General features: G+C 33.7%; 1 long non-coding RNA gene across 1 annotated transcript in view; it reads left to right on the forward strand.

The window, feature by feature from the left end:
• The window catches only part of LOC122808047, a 318,946-nt gene that overhangs the window by 307,337 nt on the left and 4,031 nt on the right, over positions 1 to 7,578 (forward strand). The gene's annotated exons all lie outside the window — the stretch shown is intronic.

Genomic DNA, 7,578 nt, shown 5'->3' on the forward strand with positions numbered 1-7,578 from the left:
TAATCAGGAAATGACTGAAACTTTTAGGAGTCTGTATAGAGAAACACTAAAACTAGTACTTAAAGGAGAAGTGACAAGTAGTTTAGTGAAAATAAAGAATAATATACTAAAGGGAATACAAGTAGAAACATTCTTGGTAACATCAATCTCTTCAGAATAAATCTCAGCAATGCAGAATCTGTTCATTTACTGATAGCCAAGGCACTTTTTCAAAAGGCTAAAATCATTTAACTGAGAGCATGGAAGATGTTTTTCACATCTGGTAGGAAAGTTTAAATGAAACAAGAATGGATGGTGTAGATGCATGATGGAACACAGGCGCACCATATATTTTCAGCATGAGTAAATGTAACTGTAGAATGGGTGAAGCCTATGAGTTAGCTGACTGTTTGCTGCATTGTCCCATGTATAAGGAGGGGTACTTTCCCTTTTTGGAATGTGTATATAGCTGTTTGTGTTTGCTGTAATTTAAAAGGGGGTTGGGGAGTTAAAGTGAAAATTTAACAGTTTTTTGTTTCTTGAGTATTTTATTAAAACAAAAAGTCTGGGGAATTGTGACATGGTTCCAAACAGAGACTAGAAGCTGTAATTGCATATAAGATCAGCCTACGAAACATTAATATTTGCTTGTAAGTTGCAAATTAGAAACATATATTTAAAAAAAACTGTCATGTAGAATATGAGAAAGCAATAATATCTTATTATAATGACTGCTTTATTGATAATTTCATGGACTGTGAATGGCATTGTTGGTATGGACATGAAGGGAAAAGTCCTAGATTATATTAAGAAATTAAGGTAAAAATAGCAATGTTATAGGGGATACACTTAGATAGAAATGGACATGTGAATTTCGTAAAGAAGGTATTTGAGAATGGTTATAAAGGAAAAGGGGGTAATAATACTAGTTGTGAGACAGACTCCAATAATGATAGAGAAGGAGAAGACAGCAACAACAGATTTGTGGTAATAAATGATTATCGACAGCGATGGTGGATTACATTGGCATGTCTTTATATTTTACCCAGAAATACAAGTAAGGAATTTAAAAGAATTATAGGATATTAATTAGCTTCCAGCAGGGAATATTACTCATGGATGGGGAGTAGAACTTGATATGCAATTGTGAAGATGTATCTGGGGACATAAATGTGAAATTATAACAAAGGGATAGAGAATTCTGAAGAAATGTCAGACAGTATTTGCGATGGAACATGTGAAATTACAAGTAAGAACCTAGATGTAATTAACATAAAATAACTGGATTAGACTGGACTGAATTTTTACAGGAGCATGGCTATTTAATCAAAAGCTTTGAAATATATGCTAGAAACTATTTCAGATGATGCATTAATAAAAAGTAAGATAAAACTGCAGGGTAATCAAGTAAAAATGAAACACTGGCTCTTTGTTACTTGCCTATTTAAAAAAAGAGGACTTTAAGGAATGAGTGTTGGGAACTATACAAGAATTTTTAGGGAAGAAATATATTCCTTCCAAAGAACTAGCAGAGGAATGGAAAAAATGAAAATGGAATTTAAAAATGTGGTAGAAATGAGAGTGACAGTGATACTGGGAAGAAGCAATAGGAATTATTTACAGAAATTATCAAAGGTTAAAGTATTGCAGATGAAGCAAAATCTTACAAAACAACTGAGGAGTAATTGTTGAGAGCTAAAGGGAAAATAAGGAAGTATTTAGATAGCATGCATGAGTTTAGAAAGGTCACTGCTAAGTAGATATTTTATAGCAACACCAGAGCATTAAAGCATTTAGCACTATGATGTTTACAACAGACAAATAATGGGGCATTGCCAAATGTAGGGAGTCTATGACTAGAAAAATAACCCCAGACTTTACAGAGATATTAGGGATATCTTGGAAATTATATGAAAATATGTATACAGCAGAGGAATAGGAAATTTAAGAAAAGACACAAATGGAAATATGTATGGAAGCCAAGGTTAGAGAAAGATGAGGCTCAAGAGTTAATAATTAAAGATGAGAGAGGTAAAATAAAAATGGTGATATATAATCAATCAGCACAGAAGTCACCAGAAATATAGGGCATTTCTGTGGAAGTTTAGAAACAAGGGAGAAGAAAGTGATAATGTCTAGAAGGTTATGTGATAATGTCTAGAAGGTTATGTTTAACAGTATTTTAAAAAGAGGGGCAGAAAGTTATGGTGCTGTACTATACAAAGAGGGCAAAGAACCTTGAAACCCAACTTCGTATACATCAGTTTCAATTCTGAATCATAATTAGAGAGTATTTATTTCTGTACTAGCTGAGAGAATGGCTTAAGTGTTGCCAGAACTGACAGGAATGGATCAATATGGTTTTGTACAAGGGACACAAACATTTGACAACATTAACAGCATAGCAATGATCCAAAGGAAAGCAAAGTACAAGAAGACTCTACTGTTGATGGTGGCTCTTGATGTAGAGAAGGCATTTGATAAAGTTAATCGGCATTAGCATTAACTGATAGAATAATGGGGTCAATTAAGAAGTTCTATAAAGGGTCAAGGCAGGAATTAAAATATTAAGGTTCCTCTCTGACAAGCTGTGTTTTAATAGAGGATCCAGGCAGGGGTATCCTCTTTCCACTCTGTTATTTGCCTTATACTTAAAGCAATTGGCAATGAAAATAAGGGACTCAGAAATTCAAGGGTAAAATCTTTATGGTACTCAACAAAGATTATCCTTATGTGCAGATGATACTGTTTTGATACTTGATAAATCTAGAAAAGGATATTTCAGTGTTGCAGAAAATTTTAAAATAATTTCAAGTTTTTTTGAGGATATAAAATAAATGATGACATAACAAAAGCTATAGTGATGAATTGGTCCAGAAATGCCCATATTTACAGGGACATGATAAGACAAAGTATTTAGGTATTTGGATTAAAACACTTCTATTATGTCAGCCAAGGACATGTGGAAAGAGACCTACCAAAAGAAAACAGAAAAATGAGAAGTTGAAAGTTGTTGACTATGGATATGGATAGTAAGGTGCAATCAATGAAGTTGTATCTAGTCTGTTTAAAACTTTGTACTGTCAGGCATATTTGTACCAACCAGAGGAAAAGTTGTGGGCCATAATTAGTGATAAAATGGAATTAATTTATTTGTTGGGAAATGAGAGCAATAGTTAATTGTGAAAAGTTGTTTCTTTCCACAGAACAAGGTGGTTTAGGATTATTAGATTTGAATGGATACTTTAGAGCTATACATTTAAGGTTCATATACATAACACTAGAAGAAGACCACAAATCAAAGTGGAAAGAACATCGGAAGTAAGGGTGTGCAAACCTGATAAGGGAGGGGGTTTAGTAGTCATGGATTATAATGGCTATGTATCACATATGTCTGTTAATTTAGGCTGTGAAGCATATGTACGAGCATCTTTAAATGAGGTGAATGCAGCATATCATCAAATTAAAGGTTACATAAATGACCTCTTTATAGAGGCAAGAATGGATGTAGAAATGTATAATTTTCTGTCCATGCCCTTTCCTAGAATACCAGCCTTGTTTGGTATACCAAAAGTGCATAAGGATTTACAAAATCCACCCATGAGACCCCTGATAGATAGACGTAGTTCAATTATCTATCCATATGCAAAAATAGTAGATTCTATCTTGAAGAAATATCTGAAAACTGAAGTGTAAGTATGTAAGGATTCATGGTCTTTTCTGAGTAAGATTAATGAATTGGAATATAATCATGAGCATGGTTTCCCTACAATGCACATAAAAGATCTCCATACTTCGATACCACACCCGAAAGGGATAGAATGGGTTAGTCTCATGTTACTGAACAAAGGTGCAAGTCAAGCAGAAATCTCACTAGTAGAGGAATTATTGGACATTATCCTATCAAATAATTATTTTCTGTTTGATAACCAATATTACCTCCAAAAAATCGGGGTAGCCATGGGTTCCCCATGTGGAGCCAGTTTAGCCAATATGGTAATGGCTTACTGGGAAGCGGAATATATAATTAAGAAACAGGATATCCAGAGCTCTATTTTATTCTATATGAAATTCCTGGGTGACATTGTTATCCTGTTTAAGGGTAATGATATCCAAGCTGGACATCTGGTGGAATACTTAAATGGGACAACTATTTTTTTTAAGATTCACTTGGAATTTTAATAAGGATGAAATAGCATATTTAGATGTACATTTAAGAAAAGATAAGGAGGATAGGAAATATCTGGCGAAAATATACAGAAAGAGCACTGATTCTAATTCACATAAGAGTTCCGTGGTTAAGGGACAATTGGTAAGGACAGCTAGGATTGTATCCTTGGAAAAAGATTTTCTTAATGAATGTGTCAGTTTAAGAAATATGTTTCTTGGACATGGATATCCTATAATGTTGGTGGAGTTTTTAATAGAAGAAGTGCAACTTAAAGGAGCTAATGGAATCTACCCCCCCCCCCAATTTTAGGTAAATAAGTTCTGGTAGGTGAGAACACTGATTTTGGGATTGATCTGCCTGATAACACTAATAATGTTAATTTTAGGCTATGTTTAGTAACAACTTTTAGCATGGACAGCCAATTTTTGACTTATATAATAAATAAGAATTGGTCAGTACTAGGACATGATGCATTTATACTAGATAAATTAGGCAGTACACCTAGAATCATTTTTTGTAAGGGTTGCAATATGAAGAATCTATTAGAGACAAAAAATAGAAATCATAAAGCATAAAAAATCCAGGTATGGCGTGTTGCGAAATGTGTAGATTTTTGCAAGTTTATAGATGTAGGTAGTACTTTTACTATCAATGATAGGACTTCTAAGTCTAGATTTAAGTTTACTTGTATCTCAGAATTAGTGGTCTATTTAGTGAAATGTCAAAAATGTCAAGCATTTTATATGTAATAATATAGATGGATATTTGTTGGTCACACTAGATGTGCAGTCATTATTCACGGTAATACCTAATGAACTCGGCATTCAATATATACATGATTATCTCCTTAAGCATAGTGACTATACACCAGTACAGATAGATTTAGTTGTGCATTTACTAGAGCTAGTATTAGAAAATAATATTTTTATGTTTGAAGAACCTGCGTATAGACAACAGGATGGTGTGGCCATGGGGACCCCATGTGCCAATAGTTACGCTAATATGTTTTTGGCACATTGGGAGGAAGAAGTTTTATTCCACATGAGCCCATTTAAAGAATATGTTGTCTTCTACCATCATTTTGTAGACGATCTCTTCATCCTTTGGCATGGGGGTGAAGAACAACTAAGTTTCCTGATACTATGATGAATGGTCTAGCAGACTTTCTAAATTTCACTATGCAATACTCCGAATATAAGATTGATTTCTTAGATTTATATATAGAGAAATTAGAATGTGGTTTAATAAATACTGGCATATATCGTAAATCGTGTTATTATAACACATTATTGATGAGGTCAAGTATGCATCCTCCATATATCTTCAGAAATATTATTAAAGGTCAAGGGATGAGAGCCTCTAGGTTGAACCCCACTGAAGTGGGGTTCGAGGCAGAGATTGATAATCTGAGAACTATGTTCTTGGAGAGAGGCTATAGTCATCGGGAAATAGAAGATAACTTGAATAAGATCCCTGATTTGAGGTTGAATGTAGCTACCCCATATTTTGGACCTCCTTATAAATATGAAAAGGATGGAATGAGGGGTCAACAATCATGCGTCAAAATTTCTACTTTCTACACTTCAGACCATGCTGACATTAGAGATTTAGTTACCAGGCATTGGTCGATTTTATGTGTAGATAATGACTTAAAAAATATAGTTGGAGAAAAGCCACGCTTTCTTTTTAAGAATAGATATAATTTAAAAAGAATGTTATGTTATCTCAGACAGAGGTTCACTGCTATGGACATTGGAGGTACAAAACCATGTGGGCAATGTAACTATTGTTGCTATATAGATACAAGCATAAGTTTTATGCATCCAGATCTATGTAAGGAGTTTAGTACACATGTTAGTGCCAATTGTAGAACCATTCATCTAGTTTACTTAGCAGTCTGCCAGGTATGTTCCTCCTTTTATGTAGGAAAAACGAATCGTACCTTCAAAGAAAGGATACGTGAACATATATATCATATGAAAAAGAGGTCTTCGCACAGTGCTCTAGCTAAGCATGTCATCCAGCGAGGGGAAACACATACATTCCTATTTAAAGTTTTAGAAGTCATCACACCTAGTATACTTGGAGGTGACATTAGGAATCACACAGAGTGTCAGGAAAGTAACTGGATAATTAGACTAAGAGCAGATAGAGGCTCTGGACTTAATGAGAGAGCCTCAATAAAACCTAAACTTAGGAAACGTAGGAATATAAAATAGGATGTGACCTGCTAGAATTAAGCATAGGGACTTAGTATAGGAACGTACATGTCATTATAGTATTATATGAAGTGTATATACATATAGATTTTAATACTTTTAAGAAGTTTTAAGACAACTTATAAGTTAAATATATGTGGTGAGATATTCATTATATATAACTTTTTTATATATATTGTCTTTATATAATGTATAACATTTACTTTTAGGAATTTCATACTATAACTGTATATATATGTCCTTCATAGTCAGATGTAAGACTACTTTAAGACTTGATTATGAATTGATTGTGATAGGTTAATTAGTTAAATGTTAGAGTATATATTATATACTCAGCAAGTCCTGTCATTCATGATCTGAAGAAGCTCTATGAGTGAAAGCACTAATCTGAAGGAAGTCTATGTTTTAAACTGAAAATAAATTGATTACTGGTAATACCTGCGTCGCTACCATTCTTCTATTTTTGGACTGATTCTAACTTTTTATATTCTGGAATTGGGGCGTTTATCTGGTGTCTGGGCAATAGCTCTGGTTTTGTTTACAATATCTTAATAAATTTAGTTCATGCTCATCTTTCACTGGGCTTCATTTTGTTTTTCTAGTGGAAAGAAATTATGTTGAAATGATGGTGGAGGGCCACAGAAATAAGGAGTGAGAGGGTAGGATTTTGGATGCAGGCCCTTAAGAAAAATAACAACCATACAGAATATTATATTTACAAAGTAGCAGAAAGTATTTTGACAACTAAGCCAACACAGGAGCAGAGAAATTAGATTTTTCCCAGAAGGAAAACTGCAGGTAGGAGCTTAGAATGTAGACTAGAGACAGCTGGAAGAAAATTAAGAAAGTAATCAATGTACTGGGAGCAAATAACTAGGGATGGAAAAGTCATAGAGTGGGATAAGGCCAAATAGAAGTTTGAACTACCAGTTGGCGACTGCCTTCCCTACTATGGATTTATATCAAGGTATAGGCAAAAGAAAAGATGGTGAGTGTTAAAATGAAAGTCTAACTCTGGTTGATTTTATAACTGCATCTACAATAGAAACTACAGTTAAAAAGGAAAACATAATAGGGCATATAAAATAATTAATGATGACTATAAGAAAAAAATCAGAAGAAATTGCAAAACACTGGGAAATAAAAATAGAAAGACAATGTACAAAGGAACAATGGGAAGATCTATGTATGGCTCCCAAGTATGCATCA

The sequence above is a fragment of the Protopterus annectens genome, chromosome 8.part0 (genome assembly GCF_019279795.1).
Source record: "Protopterus annectens isolate FY-2018-M chromosome 8.part0, PAN1.0, whole genome shotgun sequence".
NCBI lineage: Eukaryota > Metazoa > Chordata > Ceratodontiformes > Protopteridae > Protopterus > Protopterus annectens.